The 12,726-nt window shown below is 36.4% G+C and overlaps 1 long non-coding RNA gene across 1 annotated transcript in view; it reads right to left on the bottom strand.

The window, feature by feature from the left end:
- Positions 1-12,726, bottom strand: part of LOC121457082 — a 121,451-nt gene that overhangs the window by 33,804 nt on the left and 74,921 nt on the right. The gene's annotated exons all lie outside the window — the stretch shown is intronic.

Below are 12,726 nucleotides of genomic sequence, written 5' to 3'. Positions count from 1 at the left end.
AAAAGACTATAAAATTGTGAAATAAAAGTGAGGTATTAGCATGAACTTTTACTTAGGAAAAGAAGCCATAGCAAATTTCAAAAAAGACGACAAGCTCAGCATCTAGAAAAGAGTATATCTACCTTGTAATTTTTTTAAGTACTCTTCAGTTATGTGCTTTACACTACAGTGATACCATTATATCATAAACTACTGAGACTAAAGAAAACTCAGTCTGGCAAAGTTATTTAAAATCAACTTCGTGTTATTGATCATTAAAAATTTTAGCATAACAATTTTACTAGTTATTAACATGTAAAACTATGCTAGGAATACACAGAAAAGTATGAAGGTCTCCTGCTTATACTCTGACAACCTCACTACAGACAGATTTCTAAAATAGCTCTCACTCCAATCTCCCTATACCATGGGCCCAACCTTTATTTTCCCCACCTGTGAGATTTGCTTAGAAATTCAGAGAAAAATAATTGAAGTTTAAAAAGCAACATTTTTATTCCTTTATTTTTGTAAGTTTTGAAGAAATTTGGCTTCCTTGTGAAAAAAAAAATGCTTGGATCGGCCATGGAAACTAAAAGGTGCTCACGAAAGAGCAGCATTCTGTAGCTTAAGCTTTTTCCTTTGTTGTAGAGATCCTGCAGATGCTATAGCCAGCTAGAACACACAGAAACACATGCTTATCCTGGGAGTAGCTAAGGTGATGAGAAACCACCCCGCAAAGGTAGTAGTCTAGGATTTCTTTGGTTTTGTTTGAGCTTTGGCTTTGTTCTTTCGGGAAATGGATTTCTGATTTGTTGCAAGTGAACAGTGGGAAGATGTTCAATCTCAGGGGATATATTAACCTTCCTGATCACTCTGAGAGGAGGGCAGCCTTATTGGGAAGATGGCCTCTAAAGACCTAGAGCACATACTGCTGCAAGTTGTGCCAACTGTGGGAAATTAAGCTGTGATTATAGAATTAGGTTTCCAGAGTTCTAACTAAATAGTTATGTTATCCATTTTTGAGAAAGGTCTACAGACCTGTGATGGAAAGACCATATTTCCATCTTTCTTTGGACAACATGGTTATGTAAGAGGAGGTAAGTTATATTAAGTTATAGTAAAAATAATACCAACTATATTTTCCAGTCATCTGATAGGAAAAGACTGTTTCAAAATAACTGGATTAAGGACAACAGATAAGTGGTGTGTGGTGTGTGTGCGTGTGCGTGTGTGTGTGTGTGTGTGTGTGAGAGAGAGAGAGAGAGAGAGAGAGAGAGAGAGGAAGAGAGAGAGAGAGAGAGACGCATGTTTGTGCATGCTAACCTGTTCATGGATGTTTGGAAGTCAGAGTTTTATCCTTCATGTTTTCCTCTGTCATGTTTCATGTTATACTTTGAGATAGGCTCTCCCACTGAACCTGGAGTCCTCTGTTTCAGCTAGACTGGCTGACCAGAAAGCCTTCGGTACCAACACAGTTTTGTACTTAAATTAGCAGTCTTATTTGAAGCATACTTTCCTTCTGCCAAAAAGTGTTTGCACTCTTCCCAATTCACTTTGAACTTGCATCGCCAAGTTGCTAGTTCACTCTTTAATGAAATAGGTAGACTTTTGGCATATGTTTATCTTTTATGGTCTGGAAATTATGAGCTAAAATAGTATACACTCTAAACAGAACTTCTTAGTATTATGGACTATGTCTCCTGTCATAAGTTAGCATTCCTTTAGGCAATACCAGACTAGCATTCTCTCCCTTGACCATGCTTCTGTCATTTTTAATAATGCAATACTTCAAATTAATGGAAGGGAGAAGTAGAAATTGCATAAGCAAGAAAAATGATGACAGTGATGAGTATGGAAAATGTTCACTTAAGCTTTAAGATAGTTATGAAATTAAATGTGAGGGGAAAGCATTGATTTAATATTTATTTATTCAAAAGCACCACTTAGTTACATAGCCATAAGAAATTTGTGACAACAATCTCTGAATGCTTTCTACATTTTCACTGTTTTAAAATAGGCAGGATTTTTATTCAAATTTAAGGAAAATGAATAAATTTGAGAAAAATCTGTCATTTTTATTCCATTTCCATTTTCAATGATTTTAAGACATTTTTTGCAGTAGTTTGTGTACAGAGCAAACTTTAAAGGAAGGTACAGAGATTTTTCATGCACCATTTTCTGAACACAGGCCTATTTGCATATATTTATAAAAGTCTTAATCTCTTCTGTTAAGGAGGCTATGGATATTTTGATATAAACTGTTTTTAATATGCAAGCCACGTTGACTAAACAATGTTGACTTATACAGGTATTACCCTGGGTTTTCTTAATTAATTCTTTCCACAGTGTTTTAAAGGTGTCATATTTGGGAGAAAAACATCTCCTGTAGTCTCACGAGTATGAACACTTGGTCCCCAGTCAAAGGTGTCGTTTCATGTGATTTCGGTGGTTAAGCCTGGCTTTGAGGTGAAAAGCCACAAACAACTTCTTGCATTTGAAAATGTGAGCTCTTGGCTTTGCTCTCTATTTCCTCCTGCTTGCTGACACAATTCCCTCCATGATAGACTCTTACCAATGGGGTATCCTACACCAAAATAAACTCCCTTCCATAAGTTCCTCTGGCCAAGGTGTTTTAGCATAACAGAAAAATGAAAGTAACCTATACAGAAGTCTTAATTTTGGAGATTTTGTACCCCTTTAGTTAAATTTATATCTAGGTAGTGTGAGATTAGTAGCTACTGTAAATGGAGCTGCTCTTTTAAAATATCTGCTTCATGCCCTTTATTCTCAGTGCATAGGAATGCTAGAGGTTTTGTATGTTGTCTCTTTAGATTAACCTGAACTTTGTTAAATGTGTTTATTCTAATAATTTGTGTCTAATAACAGAGTCACTGCACCATTTCCTGCATAAAAGATCATGTCATCTGTGTACAGTAGCAACACCAAGCTTTCCTTCTTATTTGAATGACTTTAGTTCTTCCCTCTGCCTATTTCTCTGTTAAGACTTCAATCAAGGTGATGAAGTGAGCATCCTTGTTTCCTTTCAGACTTTGGGTTTTCCACAGTCAGCGTGATTTAACGCTGGCATTAATGTATGTAGACTTTATTATATCCATCCTGTAACCAATCTGTTAAGAATGCTTTATCACAAAAATTTATTGAAATTTACCAAATGTCTTTTCCGCATCATTCAGATGCTCTTAAGATTTCCATTATTCACCGTTTGATGCAGTGTTTCATGCTTATTGGTTTGTATATGTTGACTCATCTTTGCAGCCCTACGATGAGTCTCACATGATCCTGATGAAGAGTCATTTCAGGGGGATGCTGGATCCAGTGTACTTTGTTAAGGATGCTTACTCATATTTATATTCATAAGGGACATTGGACTATAATTTTTTGATACTAAGGCCTTAGGGTATTGATTTAGGAGATATGTCATTGTCAAGAACTTACAGTGACCAGGCAAGGTGACATTTACTTGGAACTCTAGCACTCAGGATGCAGGGGTAATAGGATCAGTAGTTCCGAGGGGTACTTGGCTACATAGTGTGGCCAAGGATAGACTGAGTTACAAGAGACTCTGAGTGGAAACAAACTCCAAACAAACAACAGGTAAGGAGGTGGTGATTCACTCCTTTAATCTCTGTGCTCAGGAGGCAGAGGCAGACACACCTCTGACTTTAAGACAAGCCTGGTCTGCAGAGTGAGAAGCCAGACAGTCAGGGCTAGACAGAGAAGCCCTGTCTTGCAAAAACAAAAACAAAACAAACCAACAGAACATGAAACAAACCAACAAATAAAACACAAAGCCAAACTGTTTGATGTATTAGTATAGAATCCTTTCAGAAAAGAATGAACTATCCTAAGAAAATCTGTGTTATTTGTTCTTAGACATTTGATAGGATCCAGCTGTGAAGTTACCTGGTCTAGGGCTTTCCTGCTGTTGAGAGACTTTTGATCTGGTTCAACCCCCTTTGCTCATTAATGGTTTGTTCAGGTTTCCTCTGATTCAATGCTGGTCATGTGGAAGTGTGAGGAAGTCACTCACTTCTTATTAACAAGTATGTCGGTGTCTAGACAGCAGAGGTAGTCTTAATTCGTCTTTGCCCTGTGTAGCTGCAATAGGTCTTTTTAACTTCTGATTTTACTAGTTTCAGTCTCTTCCTTTTGTAAAACTATATATATATATATATATATATATATATATATATATATATTTCATCCTTAATCTATTAGCTGTTCAAAATTTATTTGTTTGAAATCAATGAACATGATAATTTCTGTGTGATGCTTTTGTTAATAATTTATAGCCCTGTCACACTATTAAGAGCGTGTGGTGTTTGGTATAATGTTATTGTAAGAATTGTTGAGAATCGTTTGAAGCTGATAAATTTCTGTCTCTTCAAGAGTGTTCCATGGGTCATGGATGCAAATGTGTATTCTTCTCATGTTAAATGGAATGTGCTATAAGCTTAACTACATTTTGACTGCTATGCTCCTTGTTGAAAGTGGGGACTCATGTTCCATCTTACTATAATCTGGTAGAATTTACCTACCCTTTAGATTCATCTTTGTTGCATATATATATATATACATATATATACTATATATTTACAATATAATATATATTATATTTGAGTTCTTTTACATGGACTATAGATTTCTATACCTTCACTTTCAGTTATGTGTCATCAGAAAAGTGAGTCTTTTATGTGTAGCATATGTTGGCTCCTCATGAAAAGTGATTTTTTTTCCTCCATTTCTCATTTCATAATACTATGTATGCATGTGCTGTTTTATTTGTTTGTTCGTTGTGAAATGTCCCATTTCAGGTACCAAAATGTTCTCAAACTCATAGCAATCCTCCTGTTTCGGTCTCACTCTTGGTGAGATTTGTAGTTTGAAGAAGCACACCAGGCTTCATCTCTCTATATCTGCTAATTGAAGAATTTTAAGCATTTATATTAAAGATAATTATCAACTGGTAGTGAATGTTTTCTTATTGTAATGTTGCCTCTAAGTAGATTTGTTCATTTTTTGGTGAGCACTGTATTTGACTTATAAGAATTCTTTTCTGTTTAAGTGACTGTTCTTTATTCATGTGTTTTATTTATTTCTTCTTATGGTTATGTGTATCTATTACAGAGCTTTGATTTGCAGTTATCATGAGGCTAAAAATGTCTGCTGTTGATTATAGCAATCTATTTTGTAATGATAGCAACTTAACAGTAATTGTATAGATAGAAGAAGAAGCAAAAATGAGATAAACAGGAAGATGTGTTCTGCCTTTAACTTGCAAAATTTGTCAGGTTCTTCTGTGTCCTGCAGAATGTCTAGCAGTTTCTTCTGTGAAGCAGGGACCTTGATGGACTATTCCATCTTTTGGAAAGTTAAGCAGTCACATTTCTGTGTGTTCTGCATGTCTAGTTCATACAGCATACCATCAAGCAGTCCAGGCAAGAACAGTTTCTTGCCCAAATGGCTAGCAAACTCTATAAAAAGCCTCTTCAATGCCCATCATCTTCTTGAAGCAATTGGTGCTGCCAGAAGCAGACATGTCTCACTGTCGAGACAAGTCTAAGTTCTTAAAACCTTTTAAATGTTACGTTCTGTAGGTCTTTGAAATGCTAAAGGTTATCTCATTTTTTAAATTGATAAAAAATCTTCATATTTTTCCACAGTTCTCCCTACACTTTAAAATTTTCATCCTTTATCTTACAAGCTTTTGTGGCACTTATTTATTAAAATATTATTGGTGATAGATAAAATGGCTCAGTGGATAATGGTGTTTGCTGCAGGCCTGAGGACCTGGAATCTCTGGGACCCACACATGGAAAAAGAGTCCTGTGTCCTCCACAGCTGTGAAGTTCTCATGCATAAACAAACCAATATAATGAAAATATAAATAAATATTTAAGTTAAAAATATGGATGCACTATTTTTTTCCATGTTAGTCTTCATAGTAATGATTAAGTTTACAGTGGCTTTTAATGGTTTTTTGTAAAATTCTCTTATTTTCTCTCTCTCTCTCTCTCTCTCCCTCCCCCCTCCCCACCAGGTTTATAGTGTTAAATGGCCGTGCCTGCAAGTTACGGACTTTTCTGTTTGATCATTTATAAAGCACATTCTATCATGGCTTTAAATTTTTCACAGGATGCTTTTCCGCTTGAAGCTTTCAGTTTGTGTTCTAAAACTTTAGCTAGACTTTTGTACACATACTACTGTTCTGAGTGCCCTTTGGTATTCATCGATTTTCCTTAAAATAGCTGTTGAAAACTCTATGTGTTCACCGTCATTGCCGATTTCATGGTCAACAGTCTAGTTTGCTTCTCTGTTTCTGTTATCAACACCATGGCCAAAAGTAACTTGGGAGACGGAAAGGTTTATTTTACCTTTCAGGTTGCAGGAAATTTATCATGACCAAAGCAGAAAATCAAAGCATGAAACACAGGTCAGAAACTGAAGCAGACACCATGGTAGAACACCGCATAGTAACTGGCTCCATTTGACGTTTTGAGCTATCTTCCTTATGCAACCCAGGACCACATGCTCAGGGACAGCACTACCTACAGTAGACGGGGTCATCCCATGTCAATGAGCAATTAACAAAATACCCCCAACAGACTTCTCCATGGGGCATGCTAATGGAAGTCATTCCTTAAATTGAGGTTTCTTCTTTCTAGGTATAGCAAGTTGACAGCTGACAATTTTTGATGCTTTATTTTGTCTCTTAGGAGGCATCGTGATTCCTTGAATTTTCTTGATGATCACTGACGATGTGTTCCCATTTTCATAATCTGTGTTTGTTTCTAACGGTTCCTGGATGCTTTTCCCTGAGATTGTTAAATGCAGCCATTTCAGCACTAGAGGGTGCTTCCAGTCCAAGTTTGTCATACACCTCCAGTTGTGTGCTCTTCAATACTGATGAAGGGGGTGCTTTAAAAAATTATCTGTTTCCCCAAATCTCTACTTTAGGTTGGGATGGGTCCAGCCTTATCCGCTAATTCCATTCTGTGATTATGTGCCACAAGACTCTTCCGATATTGGATCTTCTGGTAGTGAGTCTGGCTCTAGGAGCTTTTGTAATGACTCATATCTATCAACTTTCTCTTTTCCCAGGCAGCTAGCGGGTCTCTCCATTTTTAGTTGTTGGAGTTGAGATAAAGATGAACTAGGAAGGCTTTAAACTAGCAATACTACAACAAAAGTTCCCAGTGGATCATCAGAGCCCACCAAGAACAGCAAACACTGGGATGGGATCCATGTCTATGCCGCTCTAGTCTATAGTGTCTGAAGAAACATGCATTCGCCAGAAGTAGTGTTGGTAGAATATATCTGTAACCTTTGTGATATACCTATTTTAATCATTGCCAACCTGTTTCAATACAACTAACTCTAATTATAACTCAGAGTCTACATACTCAAGAAGATAAGGACAAGATATTTTTAAGTAACTATATTATCAACATGAGAGATGTCTACTAGTTTCAAAACTTTCTTCAAAATGATTTTAAAAATGACTTGAGGGGCTGGAAAAATGTCTCAACAGTTAAGAGCACTTAATCCTTTTCCAGAGGACTCAGGACAATTCTCAGCACCCACGTGGTGGCTCACAAGTCAATGAATCTTCTCTTCTAAGGTTTCTGGGGCCTTCTTCTGGCCACACAGGATATTAGGCATCCACACAGTGAATTTCTATAAGTGCTAGCAAAATATTGTGTGCATAAAGCAAAAATAAATAAACCTCTGGCCCGGGTCTGAAAAAGCCTGGGATAAAAGCGGACTCTCTGAACATAGCAGACAATGAGGACTACTGAGAACTCAAGAACAATGGCAATGGGTTTTTGATCCTACTGCACGTACTGGCTTTGGGGGAGCCTAGGCAGTTTGAATGCTCACCTTACTAGACCTGGATGGAGGTGGGTGGTCCTTGGACTTCCCACAGGTCAGGGAACCCTGATTGCTCTTCGTGCTGATGAGGGAGGGGGACTGGATGGGGGAGGGGGAGGGAAATGGGAGGCAGTGGCGGGAGGAGACAGAAATCTTTAATAAATAAATAAATGATTAAAAAAAAACAATCCTGAAATCCTGATTCTAAGCACAACACATACTTCCCAAAGCCCTTAAAAACACTGATAGTTTCTCTCCTGTCTCTAGATCTACCATCTATGATTATGCTCCTCACCACAGTGATTATATAAAGCAATCCGACTTATTTAATGATTGGCATTTTTAGGAAATTAGAAATGACTTAAAGAATTATTCTATGTTAGAAATATGTCTCTGTATATTAAGGCATCCATAGTGGCAAACATAATGATTGATTTTAGTTACTAAGTTCAATGTAGGTAATAATGAAAGATGTCTGATCATGCATTGGGATTATCAAATTAATGTAAAAAGTCATGAAAATTAGCATGAGTACTCCTGTGGCTTCAGAAATGCCTAGAAATTTACACTTATATGGAATCATATAAACAGTGTAAGAGGAATTCTAACTACTAAATTCTAAATACTTCATTTCTAAAAATATCATTTGAAACTTTTATTTATAACAAAGGTGTATGTGTCTTGACAAGAAAAAGACTAATTATTTTAAAATATCACATTAAAGACAACAGGGTTACATTCAGAGATGACTGAATAATGACGAAATGTTATCTTACGTTTTATTAAAGAATTGAAGGTATTACAGCAGCTACAATTAATGACTACTCATTTCTCAAACTTGGCAAATTAATCATTTCTGTGCAGAAAAAGGAACAATCTAACATGGTGAAGTGGTGCACCCTTTAATGTCAACACTTGGGTGACAGAGGTAGATGCATCTCTGTGAGTTTAAGGCCAGCCTGGTATACAGACGTAGTTCTAGGACAGTTAGAGCCAGAAAGAGAAACTGTCTTCAAGAACAATAAAGCAAAACAAAAATGAACCAATTAGACTATTTTGGTAAGGTGTATAGTATTTGGAAATCAATTCCCTTGTTTTGAAAACTAGCAATGTTCTTCAAATATGCAATTTTATATTTTAGAATCATTATAATGTAACTCTAAATATACTCCTTGCACTCCTTGCTTTAAGACTTTCAAGCTTGACCCTTGTGATGCTTTACATATTTCATACTATAGAAAATAACACAGTGGTGTTTCCTCTCATGCTCCAGGGGCCGTTTCCCTTCTCATTAAAATTATTTTGTTCTACTTAATTCACTTGTCATAAATGACAAAAAATAAAAGTAGGTTTCATATTTTAAATTATGCTTGCCTTGGGTAAAATAGCCTGTGCGTCCTTATTTTCTAGTATAAAAGGCTACTGTTAATATGGTAATGAATTTCAAAAGTCGCTTTTCTGATATTTTAGTAGCTATGGGAAAGTATGCCTAAAGTAATAATACACATGCTAAGTGTATCAAGGGATATGTCAATTTTAAACAAAAGTATTAATGAAACACGCAGGCTATAAGTAGAAATTTTCTTATTTCTCAGCTGTGCATTGGCAGGGCAATTAAAGCTTCTTTATAAGTTCAGACAGAAATGAAATGCAAAACCAATTGCCAATTGGTAGCATACTAATTCTGGGAAAGAATATCTGCTGGCAGTAAGGTAAGCATTATTTATTATCAGATGGAGAATCACAGCAGATTCTCTCAGGGGAAGTCAGTAGGGGAGATAGCTAATCACTATGGATGTTAATTAGCTGAAAACATTCCCTCTGGCCATTGGCCTGTGGTGTTCAGTGTTGTGTTTCGAAGTGAAAGTCAGTTGCTTTCAAATCAAATAGAAACCCAGAGCACGTTTAAGTGCTTGGGTTGGTAGAGAAGGAATATTCTTTTCATGAACCAGGAGGGGTCTTTTTACAGAAGCAAGTAAGAGGGTTGGTTGGTAACAAAAAGTAATTGCACCACTTTGATGAAGCTACTGACTTTCATAAAAAGGTCTTCAATGAAATATATTTCTGTTTTTTTCTGCAATAATCAGGAAATATGAGTAAATAGCAGTAGCTCGCTCTGGTGGGTTGTCTAGCTCATGTTTGCATACCATGAACTAAATACCAGAATGTTCCTGAACACTAACTGACAAAGATAATTGAAAGTTTAAGAAGGAGAGGAAAAAAGGGAGATTTTTCTATCACACACAAAAGTCCTAGAATTTCCATATAAAGTTGAGTGGCAAGGCTAGCTGTTAATCTGTTAATGGGATAGAGTATTAAACCAGCTGCTAATGAAGTTGGACTGCTGCAGATCCAAACCCACAGTTATTTCAAGCTTATTTGTAAAAGGAGACTACTTGTTCGTTTCCCCACCACCCATACCCAAATAGTCACACGGAAGCTATATTGATTACAACCCTGTTTGGCCAATAGCTTAGGCGTATTCCTAGCTAGCTCTTACATCTTTAATTAACCTATTTCTATTAATCTCTGTATCACCATGAGGGTGTGGCCTACTAATAAAATTCCACTGTCTGTCTCCTTCAGCAGCAACATGGTGTAGGAACTTTGAACTTATAGCGAGACTTCAGATATTTTATAGAAATAGAACTTATAAAGTGCCTAAAAATTGAAAGACAATGGGACATTTAAAAGTTGCAAAGTTTTATATTGTGTTATTAAATTTAACTTGCCATTTTAGGGAAAAATAATTTAAAAAGAGGTTCTACTTGAAAAGTAATGAGTATGTCTGACAAACTGCCAAGGGACCAATTGTCCGGGTGAGTTTTATGTCATCTTGACACAGGTAGAGTCATTTTGAGACAGGAAATCATAATTGAGAAAATGGCCTCATCAGGTTTGCATGTGGACCAGCCTGTGGGGGCATTTTCCTGGTTGAGAATCATGTGGAAGGACTAGATCACTGTGGGTACCGCCTTCCCTGGGCAAGTGGTACTATATTGTAGAAGACAGCCTGAAGCAGGGCTCTCCCCATAGTCTCTGCCTCAGTTCCTCCCTGCAGGTTCCTGTCCAGTTGAGTTCCTTCCCTGACTGCCTTTGGTGATGGACTGTGATGTATAAACAAAAGAAACTCTTTCCCCCTCAAGATCCATTCTGTCTTGGTGTTTCATCACAGCAACAGGAACCCTTAGATGGAGAGGCTGCATCTGGTTAACTGTTCTATGTCATCTCTAGCACATACCTGTGTCAAGCTGTTTTTGTTTTTGCAATTCTTGTGAGTTACTAGGGGGATTTCAATTTGCATTGTTCTATTGGTTAGTACTTTTATATATCTATATAAATAAACTAATCTAAGGCAACATGACAGTACATATTTATAATACCAACAATACTTGGGAGGTAAAGCCAGGAGGACTAAGAATTCAAGGTCATAGAAAGTTTGAGTCTGTCTTGAATTATTAGACCCCCATCTAATAAAGTTAGAGGGAACTATACTTAGTAGCTTCTTAAAAATATACTTATGACTTTATACCCACCCTTCTCTTTGTTGTAGCACAAATATCTTTAAATACTCCCTTATCTAAACTTGAAAAATTTTTAGTGTTTATCTTAACATTTTTCTTACTAGACATAAAGAAGCTATTTTGGTTTCTTTTTTGTCTTTTTCTTTTTTGTTGTTAGATTATTATTACCAGACTCTTAAGTTGTTTCTAGTAATTTATTATTCTGAAGCATGCCCCACACTTAACAGACATGTACACACTCATATGGGTATGTGTATATTTATCATTATGTATTATGTATGCATATATATAAATATTTGTATATGCATATATAGATATATATCACTAGAAGGCACAGGGTAGAATTTTTGTTCAGCTCTTTAATTCTGGAAGCTTCTGTAATAAATATTTCTGAGAACATACACTGTATATATTAACCTATTGTATAATAATTCATAAATTGTTTTGATGTTTGTTAGCTGTGACAAATATTACAATAAATATGTTTGTCTTACTATAAATTAAATTCTCCATCTTTTCATGTTTTTGTCCAAGGAATTACCTATTTTTAAACCTAGTTTTCCAGCGGATTATAGTTCTTTTCTTCCCTGAAGATTTCAAAGAGGTTTTTAAATATGAAGAAGACAGGTTTAAAATCTGTGTTGAACAAATGGATTGAAAAAGTTGGGGAAATGTGCTGTGGGGAGAGGAAGGCAGAAATTAAGAGTTTGATTTTTGACAAGCTGAATTTGAGATACCAGTGAGACATTCAAAGTAGATGTAAATTAGGCTGTTGGAAGTTCCAGTTTGGAACTCAGAGGAGAGAAGTGGGTTGATGGTATAAATTTGGTAGTCATTAGCATAGAGATGGTAATTAGAGTTCTGGGGAAGGATGAGGTAATGTAGGAGGAAAAGGTAAAAGGCAAAAGCAACCAGGGCTGTTCCCAAGGACTGAGATAGTAAGGTGATTCTGAAATGAGGAAAACACATCAGGGGCTTCTTTGTGATATCGGATGGCTTACCTTACAGCCTACATCACTTCGAGCACGAAAGTGACATGCTGAGTCACCATAAAGGCTGATTGTTGCTAAGGATATGTTATCACCCAGAGATGCGGATGTCTCTGTCAGCACTAGCTGTTCCTTGCTTGAGGAACAAACAGACCCACACACTAAAGAGCGACACTATATACTTAGACCCTTATTGTGTACAGATATACACAAATATTCAGACAAGTGCATGCATATATATTCTGTGTTTTATGAGGTTAAAGAAACTTTTCCTGGAAGCAAGTCCATTAACCAATGACTTACAAAGGACCAAGTAAAGCAAGGATACGTTTCTGAAGCAA

Source organism: Microtus oregoni, unplaced genomic scaffold, assembly GCF_018167655.1.
Source record: "Microtus oregoni isolate MIOR12 unplaced genomic scaffold, Mior012 000001F_ref0000356, whole genome shotgun sequence".
Taxonomy (NCBI): Eukaryota; Metazoa; Chordata; class Mammalia; order Rodentia; family Cricetidae; genus Microtus; species Microtus oregoni.
This window is presented reverse-complemented; position numbering and strand designations above follow the sequence as displayed.